This window comes from Anas platyrhynchos, chromosome 3 (genome assembly GCF_047663525.1).
Source record: "Anas platyrhynchos isolate ZD024472 breed Pekin duck chromosome 3, IASCAAS_PekinDuck_T2T, whole genome shotgun sequence".
Taxonomy (NCBI): domain Eukaryota; kingdom Metazoa; phylum Chordata; class Aves; order Anseriformes; family Anatidae; genus Anas; species Anas platyrhynchos.
This window is the reverse complement of record NC_092589.1, coordinates 87292933-87315198: the sequence shown is the minus strand read 5'-3', so window position 1 is coordinate 87315198 and position 22266 is coordinate 87292933. Positions and strand designations below refer to the sequence as shown.

The following is a 22266-nucleotide window of genomic DNA, read 5'->3' as shown; positions in this document are numbered from 1 at the left end:
TTGTTTGCTGCTTTTTTCCCTGATATATTTTAATGTGTCTTCAAGACATAAATTTTCCCATAATGCTTCCAAGAACAATAGAATAGTATGATTAGAAGGAAAAAGAGTCTAGCTCTTAAACAGGGTCTAGTTTACAGCTCTGAGACACAAACATGAATATTGTCTTGTGATACCTATAAACATGGATGGAGAATAGCTCTCCAGGAACATATGAAGAAGTAGGTGAAACTTAACTTGGAAGTGAACTGGGAAAACATATCCCCAGTAAAGAAATGCCTATGCTGAACAAGCACCAGTTATTAATCTGGAAGGGAGAAGTGTTGGCAGTGCTACTGCTTGGTTTTAGCCCTACTAGAAAAACATGTATGTGCAGCTGCTGCAAAGCTGAGCAAAGGCAGTTGGAGGTCCCTTTCCCCAAAAAGTGAACTTTTATTCTTTGCAACCACTCTTGTCTGTTGGGTCTCTGTTGCCCTATATTGGTGGGTGTCATTGAGGAAATAATGATAGTGAAGTGAAAGTTGTGCTCTGCTATCACTTCCTAAATCTTTCCTAGGAATAAATCAAGAGCCCCCCTGCCTTTCTTGCTCATCTGTTAAAAATCTTACAGTATAGTGTGGGGAATGCAAATGTTTTGGTATCTCTGCTGCTGGGACTGACAGTTTCTTAGCAGTTAGAGCAGAAAAAAATAAACCCAGTCACAATGAGGGGACAATATAATAAACAATGACCTTCATCTGTATTTCATTTTCTTTAAAGCTTCAAGAGACAAAGGAAAAGATTGTAGCTGGGTTGTCACAAACAGCCTGTAGGACTGTGTAAAGAAACTTGCTTTCAGGATTTGTTTCTGCTTCTAAGTTTCTAAAAGCTTTAATATTTTAAAAGATATTCAAATCTTTGAAAGAATTGCAGAGACTACTAGAACTTGACCACAGTTCTTGGTACAGTCAAAAATAATTTAAATCAGGTTGCTTAATATTTCTAAGGACTGAACAGTAACGTTGAAATAATTTCCAAAGCAGAAAAACAACTATTCTCTAATTTTTGTTATAAACATTTCTAGCATTTTAAGAGCCATTTAGGAAGGAGCAAAGGCATTGTCAGCAGGATGGGGTGGGGTGGGGAAGTGGGGGTGGGGAGAGTTCCTATCAATTCAGTACCATTTTCATCAAATTGTGAAATACATAAGCACTTTATTTGTGCTGCAGAAATGATCCTGAGTTGTAGTTAAGGGTTAAAAGGGCAGTTTGGGCAAAAAGCAGAAAAAGAAGAAGGATTGTGGAAAGGTTGCACAGTGTACTTAGTGCTTTGACATGTGCCAAGCGTCTATGGGATAATACTTCTTCATGTGTAGAAGGTCTCCCTTTTCCCCCTTACAAATTCCCCCTTACAAGTTTTGTTTATGATGATGGTAAGAAAGGAAAATAATAAGCAAAGGAAAAACATCCCACTTTTCTCTGACATCAGATGGAAAACAAACAGTTCTTCGCTGTTATAGACAGGATACTTTAAGAAGAAGTAATGTGTTCACTGTTCTGAAACATCTATTTCAGTACCAACAGATCATTAAAAGTCACCCAGATTTACTTCAGCATCAGAAGATATTGAAAGACGCATGTCTGAAAGTTTTATGTCTTGACATGTTTTTCAGATATAACTTATTTGTAAAAGAGGATGGCATTTATATGCTGAGGGTCAGCACACCACAATATTGTACTACAGATTTTCAATTTCACTTGAGTTTCTCCATCATCTTGCCACAGCTCCTGTGACATTTTGAGCTCTAGAAGCAAATATATCAAGCAAATTACCTTAACTTTGTTCCTCTGTAAAGCCATATAATAAAGACTTTTTTTTTAAGTAAGGAAATCACTCAATAAAAGGTGTGAGCTGATGTTGTAAAAAGTACATGTCTGTAGGAATGTCCTAAAAACGGTGATAAAAATGTAAGTATTAGTAATTTTTCTTTTCATGAGGCCTAATAATGAGATTTTAAAAATAAAATTAGACATTTCAAGTGAAATAAAGAGATTTTAAAATATCATGAGGAGATACAGTGTTAAAGTGCCAGATGCAGCTCTGATGTTGAAAATATTTACATATTTGTGTACCTTTACTTGACTGAGGAGTCCCACTAAGTAATGGGAAAACACTTCAGTGATTAAAGTCAGGCCTATAAATTAAAGTCAGGCCTTGCAGAGGGATCTGGATAGGTTGGAGAGCTGGGCGATCGCCAACCGCATGAAGTTCAATAAGAGCAAGTGCCGGGTCCTGCACCTGGGACGGGGAAACCCTGGCTGCACGTACAGACTGGGCGATGAGACGCTGGAGAGCAGCCTAGAAGAGAGGGATCTGGGGGTCGTGGTAGACAGCAAGTTCAATATGAGCCAGCAGTGTGCCCTGGCAGCCAGGAGGGCCAACCGTATCCTGGGGTGCATCAAGCACGGCATCGCTAGTAGGTCGAGGGAGGTGATTGTCCCACTCTACTCTGCACTGGTGCGGCCTCACCTCGAGTACTGTGTGCAGTTCTGGGCACCACAGTATAAAAAGGACATGAAACTGTTGGAGAGTGTCCAGAGGAGGGCTACGAAGATGGTGAAAGGCCTGGAGGGGAAGACGTACGAGGAACGGCTGAGGGCACTGGGCCTGTTCAGCCTGGAGAAGAGGAGGCTGAGGGGAGACCTCATCGCAGTCTACAACTTCCTCGTAAGGGGGTGTCGAGAGGCAGGAGACCTTTTCTCCATTAACACTAGCGACAGGACCCGCGGGAACGGGGTTAAGCTGAAGCAGGGGAAGTTTAGGCTTGACATCAGGAGGAAGTTCTTCACAGAGAGAGTGGTTGCACACTGGAACAGGCTCCCCAGGGAAGTGGTCACTGCACCGAGCCTGACTGAATTTAAGAAGAGATTGGACTGTGCGCTTAGTCACATGGTCTGAACTTTTGGGTAGACCTGTGCGGTGTCAAGAGTTGGACTTGATGATCCTTAAGGGTCCCTTCCAACTCAGGATATTCTATGATTCTATGATTCTATGATTACTGGGTTTTGTAACTGGACTGTAGAGAACAGGAAGTTAATGCTGAGGAAGTGTTAAAACAGTAGCTAAACTATTGTCAAAATATTTTAGTCTAGAAAATACCTTGGTTGGTTGTTCTTATTAAACAAATGAACAAACCCATTTTCCAGTGTGTTATAATTGCAATTAATTTCATACTTAAGATATGAATCTATCTTTGTTAATAAGTAATAGATGAAAACTATTTTTCAAAGGTTAGCAGCAGCAATGAATGTATTTTATTTAACAGTTGCACTTCCCTCAAAACAGGAAAACAGGTCTAATTTTTTGTTTCATCTCATACAGTATTTTTCATCCAATGAATGGGAAAATTGCTATTTTTTATTTATATTTATTTTTTTTTCTAATGCAGTTCGTACCGTGAGCCAGAACAGCAATAACAGATTACACTACTTGTGATTACTGGGCACAGTTAGGAATACTATTTGTATTTCACCTGATAGAGTATGATGAGCAAAAGCCATTACAGGTGTCATTTTTACAAGAACTGTGGAAGTGCTACATCTTTCTATTTTTGTAGAGCTAGATACTCACTTAAAAAATGATGGAAGAAGTCAGGAGACTGGTTTAAATCATGAAAGACTTTCTTAGGCAAAAGTACTTTTTTTCCCCTTCCCTTCCCTTCCCTTCCCTTCCCTTCCCTTCCCTTCCCTTCCCTTCCCTTCCCTTCCCTTCCCTTCCCTTCCCTTCCCTTCCCTTCCCTTCCCTTCCCTTCCCTTCCCTTCCCTTCCCTTCCCTTCCCTTCCCTTCCCTTCCCTTCCCTTCCCTTCCCTTCCCTTCCCCTCCCCCTCCCCCTCCCCCTCCCCCTCCCCCTCCCCCTCCCCCTCCCCCTTCCCCTTCCCCTTCCCCTTCCCCTTCCCCTTCCCCTTCCCCTTCCCCTTCCCCTTCCCCTTCCCCTTCCCCTTTTCTTTTTTCCCTTCCATGTTGCTGTATGGTATGAAGAAAGTATGAACTTTTGGTGCTGAAACTGTGGCTTTGTGAGTAACTTTGCTTTCTTCCTCTTACAAAATTTAACACTGTTAGACTATGATGGATTAAACTTTTGGGGGTACTCAAAATAATAACCAAAATGATTTCTGCATTAACAAACCTCTTCATGTGATGGAGCACTGGCAAATTGCCCAGAGAGGTTATAGAGCCTCCCTGCTTGGAGATCTTCAAAGCCACCTGGACATGATTCTGGTAACCTTCCCCGGGTGAGTCTGCTTTAGCAGAGGTTGGACCAGATGTCTTCCAGAGGTCCCTGCCAAACTCGGCCATTCTCTGATGCTGTGATTCTGTGCAGAGACTTTACAAATGCCTTCATGTTATCTTTTGTTCTCTGCTGCATCTCTAGAGCTTATACAGACCTTTTGACTGAATTTGAATCATTGACCTGGAAAAAAAAAAAAAAAAAAAAGAACAGTAAATGCATCTAGAAAAGAAAATACATTGCTGTAGTCAACATTTCTGCTTGTTGCTTGGTAGATGGCATTAGGTAGGGTGAACAAATCCATCAGTTTAACCTTGCTGTGTTACAGTGATAAGTTTTTAATCTGTTTTTCTTCTTTAGTATCCCAAGGGGGGAATTTATCAACCACATAATGAATGAGAAAGTTGTTTCAGTATTTTTATTGGCCAGAAACCAAACTAGTTTTACAGATTCCAGGACTGAGTACAGCTTGGGGGCTGAGAACTTAATAGTTTCTATGTAGTTGCCATATATTCTGAGATTATTTGATTGATTAATGATTTTTAGTTAATGCATACATTTTTCCTACTGCTCTGTTACCAAAATTCTGCACTTACATCTAGCCAGAGAATGGAATGTATAAGAAATTTTGTAATAGATATGAAGAACTACATTGTGTATGTGTACATAACTCTCTAAATCAGTTTGCATTATAGGTAGTTTATCTGTTTCCTTACCTTAGGTAAAATAGAAGATCTGTTACATCAAATCTGTTAGATTTGATAAAATACAGACGTATTGATGTTTCTTCTTTCTGTGTTTCCATCTTCTTCCTTGTTTGGTATTACAGCAGCAAACAACATAGAAAAATCCATTCTGAATAACTGAAAATGTAAGTGTCCTCAGGGTATACAAAACTAAAGGTTATTTTGTATGCATAAAGTTTACAACATATAATGCTTAGGCATATATATTTTACAACATATAACATATAACATATAGTTTACAACATATAATGCATATGCATGTGTTCTCCAGTTGAAAGATGACATAGAGTATGCTTACATATTATAGATGATGTATATGCTTACATTTTGTCTTTGGTTGTTAGTTTTATGGTTTATACTTTGTATTTTACATACTTTGTTATGAGATTCAGAAGCAACACCAGAGTAATTGGAATAAAATGGAAAAATAATAGATATCTAGATTCTTGGAAATGCATTTAAATTTTCTGTTACAAAACTATATGATAAAAATAATGCAGTACTTAGTGTGCTTTTGGTTACAGTAAAAAAAAAAGTGTTTTTTTTTTTTTTTTTTGTTGAAATAAACAATTAAACAAACAAATTTTGGATCAAACACAGGTGCTAGATTGTTCTGGCATATGCCAGATATAGGCCTCTCAGTATATGCCAGAAAAAAAGGCAAACAAATTCTAAGCATACGTTTTAGCAGTCATGTCAAGTTTACAGTAGTTTAGCAAGTTTGTCTGTCCCCCTACTTATACAGTCATGATGACACATGCGAGACATCTTTTAGCATATTAAGATATAAATGTGATATTGAAGATTGATCCATATTCAATTATCAGGTTAGCAAAAATCTCTCTATATATCCCCTGTACCACTTGCTAATATGTACTGCAATTTTAAAAAAGTATAGTCAAAATACTATTATCTCCTAAGCTCTTGGTATAGCTTAAAAAAAGTAAACATGACCTTTAAAAATATATATGTTTTACTACTTTATGTATACTGTAATTAAAAAAAAAAAAAAGTTATTGCTGTTGAAATAGCAAATAATTATCTAAAAGCTTACTCTGAGTATTTTAACATGTAAACAGTAGAATATAGTTGCTGAACATGCTTCTGAATCAAAACGTCTTTGTTTCTTCTGGAGGAAATCTACTAGGGGCTGGAGCACCCAAGAACTCAGTCAATGAAGCACTGAGCCCAGACTGAAAAGCTGTAGAAATTTATTTGTTTTTTTAATTTGTTTGTCTGTCTGTCTCTTACTTCTTGTTTGGCCATATCCAGACATACTTACCAAAAACATCAGTGAAGTTACAGTCAGTAAGTTTCTTGACTGAATACTGGTCCCAGTCACAAAAGATGCATTAAGATGACAGAATTTTCTTAAAATCTGTTGTGCTGATATTGCTGAGTTAACATATCTTTCACAGATACCAATCTGCAGTATCAACTGGTCCAATTTATCAGGTTTACTACACTCACAAGACAAGTGCTACACAATATTTTGTGCAAGCATCAGAAATCCTGATATATGTAATACTTCTCTGCTTTTCTGGCATTTGTCTTCCCCTGAGGCAGGAGACAGGTTGCACAGTTCTTTAGGATGTCACTGTGCAACTTAAATCTTATTGGAAATTTGTTTTTAAGGTATTAATGTATTCAATATCCTCAAGGCTTGTCTTTTTTAATTCTTGTCATGTTTAGAAATAAGGGCACATAATTCCACAGACCGAAGATCTGTATACACCATATAGCTGTTCTTTTGCTTTTATTACACATTGTGGGATAAATGGGAAGAAATTAAGAAATACACACAGAATCCATTCCTGTGACTTGCAAGGCCTATGCAATTTAATGGGTGCAAGAAAGTCCAGCATGTGCAAGAAAAGAACACCAGTGGAATTATGATGCTTTCCATCTCTACTTTGGCTAGAAATATCAGTTAGGGGCCATTACCTAACTGAAAGCTGTGTTTATTAAGTTTATAAAAGCTCAGATCTGACAAAAGACTAATAACAGCTCTTAAATCTAACACACATTTTTTCAAAGCTTGTTCCTGAAGCTGTAAATTTATCATGAATAACACATAAATAAAAAGAAACTGATACAAAATGTTCCATACTCACTATAAGGGAGCTGTTCCTATCAATAACAGTGAAGGACCTATCCAAGAGCCTGTTTAGAGTATTTATTAGTTTGCATCTTCATCTACTTTCCTTGCCCTATTTGTGACACTCTCCCTCCTGAAGATGTTTCATTACTTAGGTAATAAAGAATTCCCTTGTGTCAGGAACAGAAAGGAATTAAAATTTATGTGTCACAGAAATCACAGATTTCTTAGCATGGCAAATTATTTTAGTATACTGGTTTCTATATAGCTGCTGAGAGATGTTAAAACTTGTATGCCTATGCAACATAAATGTTTATTATTTTTCTTTTCAGGTATGGAATAAAAATAGTCACAAATTCAAATTGCTACAGAGGCTCTCAGTTGAAACTCAGCATCAATACTATTTTATAACAAGATGTCTTGCTTATTCCTTGATTAATAACCTTGATTATTCCAGGAACTAATTGCCACTGAAACTACGCAATGCTGACCCACTGATTTCTGAATATTAAAAATCTGACATGGAAGGAGAGAAGAGATTTACAGAGAGCTCCTTTAACAATAATAAGTAGGCAAAATATCATCCTTAGCACTTGTCCAAAGCAGCTGCACTGAGGGACAATGCCATCTGAGCACATATTCAAGTATGGTGAGTCCTTCGAGGTCATATTCAGAGACACAAGTAGGACTGTGTCTGTTTACAATACAGTTTCTTTTTCTCCTGAAACATTTACTCCAAGACATCATCTGTGAGAAACAGAGCTCTGCTTTCACAGTATATCTCCTCTTTCTGTTCTGTAATTTACTCAGGTTTTAGGATAAACTTTTTGTAATTTTTAGAGAAAAAGTAAATAAACAAAAAATATTGTACTATTATATCACAAGCAATTGGAACTGCTGTTGTTGCATAGAGGAAATATATGTTTTCCAACTGTTATATTTCTTCTTTTTTATTTGGAGATGATGAATGTTTGTGAAAAACAAAACAAATGAAAACAGTCCCCAATCTATCAGTGGAATATACAGGCAGTAAATAGGTAAGTAAATGAAGTCTACTTATAGTATGGTCAGGTTCCCTCTTAGCCCCTTTTGAACAAATGTTCAGTATCACTTTGCTTCTACTTCTTTTTTTTTTTTTTCCTTTTTTCCTTTTTCATTTTTCCTTTTATATTTTTTTCCTTTTTTCTTTTTCATTTTTTGTCCTTTTTCTTTTTTATTTTATTTATTTATTTCCCCTCCCCTCCCCCCCGTTTTTCCTTTTTCCTTTTTTCAAGTGAAGAGTAGAGCTCCTTTTTCAACCTTGGGTAGAAATGTTAGCCCTGACTTTTGCAATAAGCTCTTTTGGACTGCATACATTCCATGCCATAACAGACATCACTGTCTTGAGAATGAAGTGTTCTTGTTTATTGAAGAGCAATGTCTATCAATAATTATATATATATATATCCATTTTATCTAATTACTCAAAAGATAATCTGACAAACGCAAATATTCACAGATTTATTTGATGACTACTGACCCAAACTCAGCTCTTCAAAGACAGCATTTACCTTTTTGTCTTTTGCTGTAAATATCATGTTTATGTGCATCCATTTATGAAGAGCAGCAAATCCTCCCTGCCAGAGGGAAGCATGATCCAAGCAAAGAGGATGATCTAACTTATGAGAGTCAAGTGAAAGACATATGCCTCCTTGTTGAATGTCCTTCAACCTGTAACTCCAATAAAAAAAAAAAAAAGTATTAAAACATGCCAGTTTTATTAAGCAACATAAATCCACTCTATATTATGTGGGTTAAACTCTGCTACACCTGAACATTACTGCAGCAGATGTCCCTTGCTTTATAACATCTCAGACACTAGTCTGTAGTGACAGGTTTTGAAGTTGCCTCAATTAAGGTGTATTTAATTTCTTACTCTAGATTTAATAAAAAATGCTAAGATGTCCTTGGAGAAGAGGAGAAGAAACTAGTGAGACAAGTAAAAACAAAAACAAATACAAATACCTCCACCAACAGCAAAAACAACCTACTACAGTTTATGTGATTTGTTCACTTTGCCCAAATCAGAGTTTCAGAGTTAAAAATATTGTCATTGTTTTTAATAAAACAACGTTGATTTTTTTTTTTTTTGAGGAAAAACTTTATCTAGTTATGTACCTGTCATTTTGCATCCCTACTTGCATTATTCTGTGGCTTGTTTTCTTGTTACTGTTCATATTCAGAAGCATCACAGTGGCTTGTTTGCTTTTCTTGGGTTGAAAAGAACAAATCAAAAAATGGACAACTATATATTGCTGGCTTGACAGCTGTTACTGGTTTTAATAAGTTTTATTATGTGTGTGTCTGTGTGTGTGTGCATTTATCAACACCTGCTTGTTGTAATTTTACTCTTTTTCACTGTTGGGGTCTCTAATCTCATATATTCATGTCATATTAATTCCTAAGATCTTTAACAATGAACCAAATTTATCAATGGATTATCATTATAGTTTGCATTAAACAAGCACACAATCAAAAAACCCTACACCTCACCTCCTTTATTTAATTATGCAAAAATTGTCCTGTGGACAATATGAATTTATATCAATTTATATTAAGAGAATTTTTACTGGAAACTAAGTATGATCAAAGGGAAATATGTGTTATGACCAACAGATACTGTAATGACTCATGAAACTTGAATGTTATATAAAGACTTTGCTTATAGAAAATTAATTATCAAAATTCTGCAGAATAAAACTGCAAAATACCTGGAGAAAACAAACTAACAAATAAGAAAATAAATAAATAAATAAATAAACCACCCTCCAGTGAGATTTTGACATCAGGTAAGAATCTGTCTTATCTGGCAACTTGAATATTCTGATTCTATTTTTTTTTTTAAATGAAATTACACCATGATGAGAACACTGATTCAAGAAAATTTCTTTCCTAGTTTTAGACTATAAAAGATTTCAGATATGAGTGTACATTTTTTTCCTTGGCTGGTATAAGCTCCACACCATGAGACTTTAGAGACAATGAGACATGGAACATTGAGGTATCTCCAACAGCTGTGCACATCAGTACCTACATAGCACCATTTCATTTACCCTGCTTTCAGTTTCAATGATTTATATTTGGAAATACTGGAATAAACAAAGGGGTATTTAAACAGATGTAATGGCAAATACATGGATTCCTTACTGTAATGGCAACCCATACAGGGTTGTTGATTCTGTTTGGGGAAGCATAAAGTTTCTCTGTTTATTCTTTGTTTTAGAAAGTTTAGACTCACTTTCAAAGTAAAAGTGTGTAAGTACTCAATGAAGGTCCTTCAAAATCATTTTCAGTCTAATTTTCCTTTTGTAGAATAGCTGAATGATCAGAGTTTTGTCCACTTCCAGCAGATTTGTTGGGATAATTTTTACTTTCAGCTGGTGACAGAAACCCTTATGTCTATAGCGTTATTCCATTTGTACAGCATTTAGTTTGCAGTTTGAGAAAACACACAATATTCTAGGTACAAAATGAATAGATAAATGAGGACATGACTGTTGATGGCTCTGTGCTTTCATTAGAGAGGAAAAAAACACACTGAAGGATGAACTGAATTTTATGAAGTTATATTAAGTAGTATTTCAAACTTTGCCATTTTTTTTTTCCACAAAGATTTTCAGTTTTCATGACAAAAGAAAAGAAAACAGGAAAGTTTTGCTTTTACAAGTATATAAATAATGACAGAGGTTCTTTATATTTATACTAATGTTGGTTGCAGGCAGCTGGGTTTTCTCTTTGTTGAATCTCAACATGTAAATTAAGCCATAGTGCAATGGACTATATCACCTATTGAGCACTTTTGAATCATTTCTTTTACATTGCCAACTCCAGTCACCTTTTGCAGGCAAAACTCTTGGCTATTGATGCTAATTTAATTTATAATATTGAATTTCTACTATTTTATTACTAAAAAAAAATCCATCATTTGCTGAATAGTTTAATATATTTAGTAGCACACATTCTTGTAAATTCTGAATAGATTGCAAATGATTTGATACAGAAGTTAGAGAAAATTCTCAGTGACATGATTTAAACAAAAGGAAAAATGTTAATTGAGTCTGTTGAGATAAAAGATGACTTGGGTGAAAGTTATGATGAAATCACTGAGACCATGATACTCAGCAGTAATACCAGAAGCACAGAAGTAGCCATTCTGCAGCAGAAGTAAACATGCAGAGCAAAAAAATAATAAATAAAGGGAAAAATAATTAGATTTTGGAAAAGTAGACTCAATCATTAACTAGTAAATAAAGATCCCTGGGAAACTGGCTTAAGGGAAATGAACAGAGGGAGCTGACTGTTTCTCAAGGGAACAATAATTTAGTTGCACAACTGCAAATTAGCCATTTCAGAAGAAAGACACATTATAGTAAGAGACCAGATTGGAATCCAGCAGTTTTTAGAGAACAATATAGCTTGCGCACATCAGTACGTCAGAGGGATTACTTCATAGTAAGTAATAGTTTATAGGTAAGTCATCCTCTTTTCCTAAGTTCAGCCAAAGTTATTGTAATTCAAGAAGTACAAGGCAAATGTATTCTAGCACTGTAGTTCTGCAACCTGACTGCCCTAAGGACTCACCAGCATCCCCTGAATGCACAGCCTAGACCCAACTTCTTGGTTCTGTAATGCAAATTCAGGGGGCTGCGGGCACTGCCGGCTCTCAAGTACCAAGGACATTCTTTGTCACAGCTACTGTCATGACAACATTTGTACTACAATATATCCTGTATAGAAGAGAAAATATATTTCAAGTGGACTTTAAGAAGTAATGAATTTTAGTGAAGAAAGTAGCAACACAGAATTGGGAATAGACAGTGGTAATTGAAACAAGGTGGAGGCAGCTGCTGGAAGCAAACCATTAAAATTAACACAAAGGCTAAAGACTGGACATTGTGATGCCAGGATTTAGAGTGTGATTTGATTAGATGTGTTTTTTTCAGTAATTACATGTTGTCCATGTACTTCTATGAATCACAAGAAGTGTTGGCCAAACTGCTCATGGCTTGCTTTCTTTCCTGTTGTTTACTAAACCAAAACCAGTCTCCTGACTTACAACACTACCAAGCTCGAAATCTGAATCTTTTCTTTGTATCCTTCCCTGTTTAGTTAGGATTAGTGTGAAGACTGTGAGTATAAATTAAGAAAAATAATAATAACAGTAATAATATTGGTGGATTGTACAGCTATTTCCTTCAGTGTGCTTTATAAATACAACCATTGAGTTATAGTTTTGGTATAAATCATCAGAATTTCAGGAATCTAGAGCCCATTCTGTTTATTCTGAAATGAAGGTGGTGGTTTCCCTTCCCTTCCCTTCCCTTCCCTTCCCTTCCCTTCCCTTCCCTTCCCTTCCCTTCCCTTCCCTTCCCTTCCCTTCCCTTCCCTTCCCTTCCCTTCCCTTCCCTTCCCTTCCCTTCCCTTCCCTTCCCTTCCCTTCCCTTCCCTTCCCTTCCCTTCCCTTCAAAACAGATTATCAGCTTTCTTCCACATTGTGTCCGGAAGGGAATTTTTTCCCTGTTACGTAGTTTTCCTTTCCCATTAGGTTTTGCTAAATAAAAAGTATCCCCAAGTGAGTAGGCATTTGCTTTGTTTCTTTACAGACAAACTCCAGGAAACATACAGTTAGGGATATGCCTTTTAAACTAGGTTTAAAAAGAAAGGGAAAAACAAAACCAAAAATAATTTAGAATTGTATTTTTCTTATTTGAAATAAACTTAACTATATAACCTAAAATTTGAGAAGGGAAGTACGTTTTAATGCAAGTTTGTTTTTGCTGCTGTGAACTATCTTTACTCTTTATCTTGGGATGATCAGTTCAGACCAGTGTTTCAGGAACAGTAACAACTTAGTAAGGGTAAAAAGTGCAGCATTTTGGCTTAAAGCAGCATTGACAATCTCATAAACATCTGAAGTTGCTCCCTCCCTCCCTTCCCTTGTGAACAAATATTATGAGTACAATGTAATCTTTTTTTCACAAATAATTGTGCATTGTGGAGGGACCCAGTGTAACCATATGAGCAGTTATGCAATTACACTTGCTTTACCTGACTGAAATCTTGACTGCCACACTGCAGGAGCAAGTCAAAGAGACTGGTTAAAGTTGAGCTGGCTGAAGAATAGTCTATTCTTTTGCAGAGAACTAATTCATTCCACTGCTCTAGTCTTTGAGTCAACTCCTTTCCAATAATTCCTGCATCCCATGCCACCTAGCTAAGTGGGGAAAAAGCAATTTTTAATTAAATTCAATATTAGGCACAAGAAATTAGCCCATTGTTGTTAATTTTTCCCATGAGCTCAATATTATATGTTTGTGTGAAGAAAAGAAATTAAATCAACAATGATAAAACTTACCCCTTGCTTCTCTCTAAAGCACTAAAACTGATAAATCTTTGTACTGCTGCTGTGAGTTACAGAAGCAACTAGAAGGCTTAAGGAATTGTTTTTTCCTCCATGAAGGCAAAGAACACACAGCCCATGCATCTACATCTCCAACCATTGTTGTGCATTTGCTTCAGTGGGCTGAAAGAAAGGTTGCTGAGAAGGGAACTTGCAGGAGCTTTATGTTTTTGCTTTTGTGACAGCATTCTGCACAAAGAGTATACTGATACATAAATTCAAAAGCTAATGTGTGAAAATTCAGAAGCCCCCTGGGAAAAAAAAAAAAAACAAAAAAAAAACTTTTTAATTTCTGATTTTTTTTTTTTTTTAATTTTATCAAGCACTTGGAATATTGAAATGAAAATAATCTCATTCTTAAGCATTTATGTAATTCTGTTGTGTTGTCTTCATTTGGTGTCATCTGTGTCAGAGTAATGTCTCCCTTTTTCCTTTTGGAGATAAGCAGTTGCAAGACTGAAGAGAGACAAGTAGAAACTGGTGGTCTAGACTCTGTGAACATGTTTTGAGTGTTGCAGGAAAGAGGGAGTTCTAGTTTTAATGAATTTATTCCATAGGTGTGGAAGAACTACATGAGCACAGCACAGCTGCAGCTGTTGGCAACACAACTCCAGAGGAAACAGTTTTGGAGATCAGCCATACTGGAAAGTCTCTGCTTTTCTCCTTAACTCCAGAAAGTCTGCATAGAACTGTCTGGTACTGGAGGTTAATACTGTAATTCTTTAGAGAAGTGGGAGTGCTCTCCTTGGGTGAGTTTGGTATCTGCTCTGCATGGCACAGAGATGAAGTAGTATCCACTTATACAAGTGTTTCCTTCCTTCCACAAATGCGTTAAATTCATTTCTTTAGTTTTGTACCTCAAGCAATGCCAAATAGAGCATCCTAAAGGGTGGTTTCAGGTGGGGATGGGCTGCTGATTGGATAGCTAAGAGGCCATGGGCACTAATGCTTTTAGAAGTTTGCCTCCTCTACCTTTCACATGTGGTCCAGAGTTTAGTTGATGAGAAAATTCAAGTCAAGCTGAAATTTTCTGCTGGTAAGATTAGCAGAGATACTTATTGGGGAAGGATGTTTCTTTTGCTGTTGTAGTTTTCTGCAGTAGAACAGAATACGGTCTGTCTGAAAATGGTTTATGACAAATTCCCAACATTACAAGCAAAAAAGTTGCTGATGGTGCTTTTTTTGTGCTGTTCTCATGGGTGCTGCTGTGCTTTAGTATTGGCTTTATATTTGCTCTATTGGGACACACAGTGGATGTTATCTCATGCTTTGGAGCTATCCAATCTTAATTTTACATTTTTCTGTGAAGTACCAAGTGTATACTTAAGAGCACTTGTAACAGATAAACCTTGGGCATTTTGAAGCTGTTTGTACCACATTTCTGTCTTCCAAATACAGATAGACTATTTAAATATGCAAGTATTTTAATATCTGAACCTTTCTGTCTCTTACATTTTGTTCTCCATTTTCATTAGATTTTTTTTTTTATTATTATTTTTTTTTTTACATACAATCAGTGTGTCTTTCCGTGTGCTCTTTTTAGTTTTAATAGGAGCAGAATAACTGTAGAGCAAAAGGATTTAGATGTGTGGAATGTGAGTTACAGAAGAAAATGTTTTTGGTAAATATGCTAATTTAGGCAGTTTGTTGCAGTTCATAGGGACTGTCCACACATTGCAACAAACAGCTCATTTTTTTTTTCCTCTGTCATAATTTTCCTCATTTGGAATGTGTGGAGCATGGCAATAATTCTTTGGTATAAAAGGTCTCTCTTTGAAATTCAGTCTTCATGTGCTACTCTGGTTTAACTGATATTGTAATCAAAAGCTATATGTGTGTGTGGAGTGACTTTGAACTAGCTGTGGCTGATAGTAAGGATACACACCTGCTGGTGTCCTTGATCCATCCCACATGGGCTCAAAGACAACATCATGCCTGGGAGAAAAAAGGAACTTAATTCATGGAGGCCTCATACTTGCACATCAGATGAATGTCCTGTAAAGGGTCTCTGCATAAAATCTTCAATGAATTTTCACTTGCACTAAACTCCATGACTGTTCTGATATGGACACAAGAGCAAGTCAATTTAAGACTACTTGATTGAGCCTATACAAATGATACATACATCTTCTGTGTTTCATTTTGGATCTTTTGACTGCTGGTTATTGGCCATATTTTTACTTTTTAGAAAAATATGTACCCTCAGGTAAAAAAGAAATAGTCCAGACCCAAAGAACATGAAGTTTGTGTGGACAGCCTTAGGAATCACCAAAAAGACATTTGTCTGTCAGAGTAAGAAGCTGAACTGGAGCAAATATGGAGGACACAACGAGGTTAGATTTCCTTGTAGCAGCTCATGACCTTATCATCATTTTCCCAGTCACTCCTGTGTGGCCCTCTTACCATCCATTTCTTAGCTCAGCATATCTTTCCTCAAACCAGCCAAAAAGTCTCTCCAGGTCCATAACCCATTGTCTTAACGGACATGTAGTAATCACTGTTAAACCTGAAAATGGAGTTTGTGACATTGGAAGAAAATATTTGTATTGCCCATTTTGAGGACAAATAAATTCTTCATTGGCATTTTCACTTTCTTATGGTTATGGTAATGCATTTAATGTATCAGAAACATTACCACTTCTGTCTCTTGGGATCTCCTATTTTTCACGTCTCTCCAGAGGGTCTGTAGTTATCTTTGGAAATTGTATAGATCACAAGAAACTATGATTAACAGGGATTTGCATTGGCAAAAATAATTCTAAGGGTAGCTGAGTGGAGTTGGGAGGGAAGTGAGAGTTCATTTGCTCTAGCTCTAGTTAGATGGCAGATACTCCATGATAGATGAGCATTTTAGTGTTCACTGGTGAATAGTGCATGAAAATGCTGTAGTTTCCAACATTTTTTCCAATCATTACTTTATTTTCCTGGATTACCAAACATTTACCATTTTCATTTGAAGATTTATTGAAAGAAATGATATCAGGTGGTTAAAAAAAAAAAAAAAAAAAAGGAGTATTTGCAAATAGTAACTGAAAGGGTTCCTCCAGATTTTGGAGTGACGATGTCTTTAATTCAAAGACAACATGAGCTTTCAAAGGTAAGTAGTGGATGAGAGATGTTGTCAGGGAGGTGTGAGGGCTGGCTCCCCCATGAAATGAAGCCACTCCTGAAATATACATTTATTTTATTTTATTTATTTATTTTTGAGAAGAATTGTCTTCCCTGTGTTGGAAATCAGATTTTTTCCTGAGGGCCACAGCAGTGTTCCAAGGGTGGGTGCCCACTGCAACCTCCTCCAGTTACCCCTGTCTCTCAACTGCTGCTTTGGCACAGTGCAGGGAAGAGAAATGCATCCATGGGCTACTCATAACGGGCTTCTGAAGAAATTATTGCTTTTTGTTTTGTTTCAGCAAACTGAAGATAGTGTCCTACAGGCACAGAATTGAAAAGGTGGTATCAGTGTATCTCATTACAAAAAGCATTTGCAAGCAGGTGAACTTCAGAATGAAAACCTTTTCTTCAGCTTAAGGAGGAAGAGCTTCAAAAGCCCATTCAGTCTCTTAGTCCTTTCATGAAACCACAGCTGCTCTCCTTTCCTGACACACTGATTTGGCAAATGACTTTTTTTTTAAAAAAACAACAACAAACAACAACCAAAAAAACAACCTCCATTGAAGAAAGTTTCAACTGTTCAACTTTGTTATCCTATGAGGCATTCCAAACGTCCTCAGCTGTTGTAATATAGCCTATCACTACTTGTCCTGTCCTCAGTTAACAGGCAGGATAGGTGTCACAGTTTTGGCCTGGATAGAGTTATTTTTAAAGGCTCATATGATGCTGTGTTTTGAGATTTTTAATGAAAATAACAATGATAACACACCAATATTTAGTTGTTGCAGAGCAGTGCTTAAACAGAGCCGAGGCCTTTCCTGCTCCTTGTGTTCCCTGCCAGTGAGGAGGCTGGGGGTGCACCAGGAGCTGGGAGGGGACATAGCCAGGGGAGCTGGCCCAGACTGGCCAAAAGAATATCCCACACCATGTGGTGTCATGATGAGCAATAACAGCTGGGGTAAAGAAGGAGGAAGGGGGGGGATGTTCAGAGTGATAGAATTTGTCTTTCCAGGAAACCATCATCCATGATGAGTCCTGCTTTCCTGGCAGTGGCTGAATTCCTGCCTGCTGTTGGGAAATGATGAATGGATTCCTTGTCCTGCTTTGTTTGCCCCATGGCTGTTGTTTTGCCTAGTAAACTGTCTGTATTTTAGCCCATGAGTTCTCACACTTTTACCTTTCCTTTTCTCTCCCCCATGCCAACTGGGAGAGTGAGCAAGCAGTAGTGTGCTGCTGAGCTGCCTGCTGGGTTAAACCACAACAGGGCACTGCTTATCCTATCCTCAGCTTGTTACCTTCTGCCTTGATTCTCTTGTTGGGAAAAAATGGATATTAAAATCTCCTTTACCATGATATCCCTGCAGCACCATCTTGAATGTTGGTTTCATTTGTTTTCATAAATTTATTATATGGAACAATCCTTTTCTGTTAGTTCCTTCCATTATGAGAATGGCTCATACAAAGCCTGAAAAAAAAATTCTATGAAAATAGGCGCTAGTTGATTTCCAAGCTAGCTTTTAGGAACCATCCTTTATCCCCATCCTGTTTTTCCTTTGAAACGAAAGTTGTAAAAATCTGTATTGAAGACCATGGGAACAAAGAGGGAGGGAAGAATAAATGTGTTTAAATAAGAATTAAAGCAGAAGACAGATCCCCTCTAATGCTAATAGATTTCCTATAACCATCATATACTCTAAAATCAATCCCAGAAGCAATTGAAACACTTGACTAATATAGCTTAATTGACAGTTTGAAGAAAAAGAAATCATATATGACTGAGTTTATTGAGATCTGCATAAAGTTAAATATGACCAAAAGGGATTTAGACTACTAACACTACAATTAACATAAGACTGAAAAAGGGATTGAAAAAGGCTTTGCTTAAACAAAACTGAAAGTTTATTCAAAGTTAATATTGTTTAAACACACTGGGTTATTCTCTTTATACTTTGCATAACAGGAGATATTTTCCCATGAGAATATTTGTGTCAATACTTTCCACCACCTAGTTCAATATTTAGCATGAGAATTAATTGATAGATATATCCCTATTAATATGAAGTGTAAGCAGTCCCACACTACTGTTATAGCTACCCCCCTCAGATATTTATTCAGGAAGTACTTCCTTGACACATGGTGATGATAATGTTTGTCTACCACGTTGTTTTCTGTGATGTAGATTTCTATAACAGGAATGTGATGACACAGATTTTGTTATCAGAGGCAGAAGTGAAAACACATTTTTTCTCAGAGTTCCTGTACAGTTAATTAAAAAAAAGGCGGGGGTGGGGGGGTGGGGGGGGTGGGGAGGGGGAGATGGGGGAATTTAGGTGATGGGTGTTTTGTTCTAAGATGTCAAACAAGAAACAAGTAAAGCATATTACTATTTCTAAATAATTGCGTGAAAAGACTGTGTTCGTTTATATCAATTATAACTACACAACAGCACTTGAAATGGTTGCTTGAGGAGTACTGGTGCTGTTATTCTTCTACATATGATGGAGTCATAAACATTTATAAGACAAAATAGTAACATAATAAAAGTAATTTTGTATGTTTGAAATTTATTTGGATTCAATGGGTGACACATTTAAACTTGAGATATGACTTTTATAACCAGTTGGCAACTGTAGCTAGTTGCCTGCAGAGAATATTCATATTAGAGCTGCAAGGCAAACAGAGTGTAAAAGATAAAAATTGTTTTATTTTTACAAGTAGCTCAGGGTAATTTTTACTTTATTGAGTACAGTTGAAGGAAAATTTCTTGCATGGCAATATTTACTTCGGGCTATTTCTGTTCAATATTACACTAATCTTCTATGGAAAATTAGAACTTCTTCAGTGGGAAAATTCAACCCATTATTTGAAATTAATTATTTTTCATATGAATTGATTTGATAACTTCAGTGACTTCATGTTTCACAGATGAGCTCTCCATCTTCAAGAAACATTGACCCACTCATTAATAATCTTATCTCTGTACAGTTAACAACATAAATTATTGTTTCCAGAATAAAGAAGGAAACAATAGATGTATATTTTCAAAAGCCTTTATATTACTGTTAGTGAGTGTTTTGCCTGTCCTTTAAACAATCTTGAAAATCTTTACATGCAGTAGTTCTTACTCTCTTGTACAGCTTTTCCCTGTGTATAATAAGGCATTTTATGGGAAAAACCTAGCTGTGTAGGTACTAGTGTAGGTACTTTGGTATGTAAGTATGGCTACTAATATCAGATTATCGCATTTCTGGTAGCTTTTATTTCAGTACTGTGCTCGTAACAAGCCCAAGAGTGGTGTGCTTGTGGATTCAGGGAAGCTTTGCCTGATAGAAGTTTCTTTATGAAACCTTTTTTGCTCAGCCTTCCCTCTGGTAGGGGCACCCTTTCTATATATAGCTTTTGGTTCCCCATGAAAATAAAAATAAAAATACTGTTGCTTTCCTTTGGCTGCGGATCTGAAACTTCTGAAGGAAAATCTACTTTGTTTCCTGCAAAATCCCAAAGACATTGTGGCTCTTGTGTTTTTGACCTTATACAGACACATCAGCAGAGAAAGCAGTAAAGGCATTGAAGCAAAAGTGAGTAAAGGTGAATGGCCTCTGCAAAAGAACAAAAACATTTAAGCTCAGTTAGGTGACAGTGAAATTTTTGGCAGATGATGTCACAGAATCACAGAATCACAGAATTTCTAGGTTGGAAGAGACCTCAAGATCATCGAGTCCAACCTCTAACCTAACACTAACAGTCCCCACTAAACCATATCCCTAAGCTCTACATCTAAACGTCTTTTGAAGACTTCCAGGGATGGTGACTCCACCACCTCCCTGGGCAGCCCGTTCCAGTGCCTCACAACCCTTTCAGTAAAGAAATTCTTCCTAACATCTAACCTAAAGCTCCCCTGGCGTAACTTTAGCCCATTCCCCCTCGTCCTGTCACCAGGCACATGGGAGAACAGGCCAACCCCCACCTCTCTACAGCCTCCTTTAATGTACTTATAAAGAGCAATAAGGTCACCCCTGAGCCTCCTCTTCTCTAGGCTGAACAAGCCCAGCTCCCTCAGCCGCTCCTCATAGGACTTGTTCTCCAGGCCCCTCACCAGCTTCGTCGCCCTTCTTTGGACCCGCTCAAGCACCTCGATGTCCTTCTTGTAGCGAGGGGCCCAAAACTGAACACAGTACTCGAGGTGCGGCCTCACCAGAGCCGAGTACAGGGGGACGATCACCTCCCTAGCCCTGCTGGTCACAGTGTTTCTGATACAAGCCAGGATGCCGTTGGCCTTCTTGGCCACCTGAGCACACTGCTGGCTCATATTCAGCCGACTGTCCACCATCACTCCCAGGTCCTTCTCTGCCTGGCAGCTCTCCAACCATTCCTCTCCCAGCCTGTAGTTCTGCTTGGGGTTATTGCGCCCCAGGTGCAGGACCCGGCACTTGGCCTTGTTGAACTTCATACAGTTGACCTCAGCCCATCGGTGCAGCCTATCCAGATCCTCCTGCAGAGCCTTCCTACCCTCGAGCAGATCGACACACGCACCTAGCTTGGTGTCATCTGCAAACTTACTGAGGGTGCACTCAATGCCATCATCCAGATCATTGATGAAGATGTTAAAGAGGACCGGCCCCAGCACCGAGCCCTGTGTTCTTTACTAGGAGTTAAACTCAATTTGGAGCTGTGTTACTGCTGGATGGATTCAGTTCTTCCTTATTGCAGAAGAACTGAATGCATTCCTGGATGTCACTGGCACTGAGCGAAAAAGTAGCAATAGGAGGCTATTTACAACAGACTTTAAATCATAAAAAGTACCACGGAACCTGGTAATAAATTTTATCTAGTGCATTTTCTGCATCTAATAAAAATTATTCAGTTACTGAATATTCTTCAGAAGTCTATTGTTCTTCCTCAGCAGCAGAAAGACAAACTAGTTTTACTCCTGTTGACTGCATACAGGAGCTCTGTTTTGGTTCTTTTAAAAGAGTCTTTTTTTTTTCTTTTTGTTTTGTTTTGTTTTGTTTGTTTGTTGTTGTTGTTGTTGTTGCTTCCAGTCTTGCTGATAGTTTCACAAGAACTCACTTCATTTCCATGAGACTGATTCTGTCAAAAGTTTGCACCCACCAATTCTCTACAGTCCTTAGAGATATCTCTGAGTCATTTTGTTTAAAAAATTAAGCCAATTAATATAGAACTTTATAACTCAGATGTGATTCTGGAACACAGAATTCTTGAAAGAACAGACAAATTCTGGCAACACAATTTAGGTGAGATAAACTTAAGAAATCCAATGATAACATCAGTGTATATCTAGAATACAGATTTTGACAACACCAATGAAAATAGGTAACTCACTGACGAAGCCAAAGGAACACTTCTTAACTGAAAGCCTAAATAGTGATTGAGTTACATATATAACAAGTAACAATGATGTTTTCAGTTTGGAAGTGTGATCATGTCAAATGGAGTTTAAAATAAACGCTGCTCCTGCATGGAAAGAACAGTAAACAAACAGAACACACCAAAGAACTGAACATTACAGTTCTCTTTGCTCACACTCTGCATGGAATTTCTCTCTTCAAAACAAATTAAGAAATTTATTGTCATGAATGGTTCATAG

General features: G+C 37.3%; 1 long non-coding RNA gene across 1 annotated transcript; it reads left to right on the top strand.

The window, feature by feature from the left end:
* Nucleotides 1-3956: 3956 nt before the first annotated feature.
* Nucleotides 3957-8147, top strand: LOC113843026 (uncharacterized). The gene is made up of 4 exons (XR_005265068.2): nt 3957-4049; nt 5094-5135; nt 7441-7757; nt 8069-8147. It is a non-coding gene; the product is annotated as an uncharacterized lncRNA (long non-coding RNA).
* The last annotated feature ends 14119 nt before the right edge of the window (nt 8148-22266 follow it).